We start from the raw sequence: 988 nt of genomic DNA, 5'->3' as shown, positions 1-988 counted from the left end.
CACCCCCACCACCATCATCATCGCCACCGTATCCTCGTCGACTAACGATTATTGCACTTGGACATGCGTCTCTCGTCGACTTTTCCTTCCATATAGTCGCCTGAAGTTTCCCGCGAAGGCTTGATTTTTATTTTACTCATATTTTTCAAGCTGCACCGCGCTCACACTAAAAACGCGACTCGCCTTCTTACAAATCCGACGAGACTTTCATCAATAGCACTCATCGTGCTAATGAAATTTTAAAGATTTCATCCCTGCAATTGTGGCGAGCCGGTCGTTTGCATTAGTCACCCCCCCCCCTCTCTCTCTCTCTCTCCCTCCCGACGACCCAATGCATTGCAATTTGTATTAATCTAATGGCTCAACGATAATGGCCATTATCATCTTGCCGTTTCTTTCGAATTACATCGAACGCAATGCTCGATAAAAAAATACATACAGGACTAAGCAAGTCTCGCCTTGCTCCCGAGCTCATGAAAATTATATTATCGATGATGTAGCTCCACGCGCTTGCTGAGCGCAAACCGAATTTTACAAGTTTTGCTAATGAATGGAGGAAGCGAGGAAAGAGAGAGAGAGAGACGAAAATAATAAGGGAAAACCGAGTCCAAAGTTGTTTAATTTACATTAATGAAAATCAAATTTACTGTCATCTATTTAGGCAACCGATGTCCCGCCGTATCGAAATAAATGCATTTTCCTCGGTAAACATAACGTGAATATTGTTTTTTTAAAAGACATTAATTATATGAAACGCTCCTTTGTGTAATTGATTCGGTCATGACTAATCCATACGCGAATAGCCAAATGATCCACGTAGGTTTAAATGTAGGTTGGAATTTAGAATACTAAGTTTATAAATTAAAAATTTATTTTACATCTCTGAATTGATGAAATAACAAAAGGCTTCATTTCAATTTTTTAGAATAATAATGCTCAAGTACTATTAATCCCCGACAATGTCGCTCAACTTATTATACATCGCTTC

The sequence above is a fragment of the Ceratosolen solmsi genome, unplaced genomic scaffold (genome assembly GCF_000503995.2).
Source record: "Ceratosolen solmsi marchali unplaced genomic scaffold, CerSol_1.0 scaffold25, whole genome shotgun sequence".
Taxonomy (NCBI): domain Eukaryota; kingdom Metazoa; phylum Arthropoda; class Insecta; order Hymenoptera; family Agaonidae; genus Ceratosolen; species Ceratosolen solmsi.
This window is presented reverse-complemented; position numbering follows the sequence as displayed.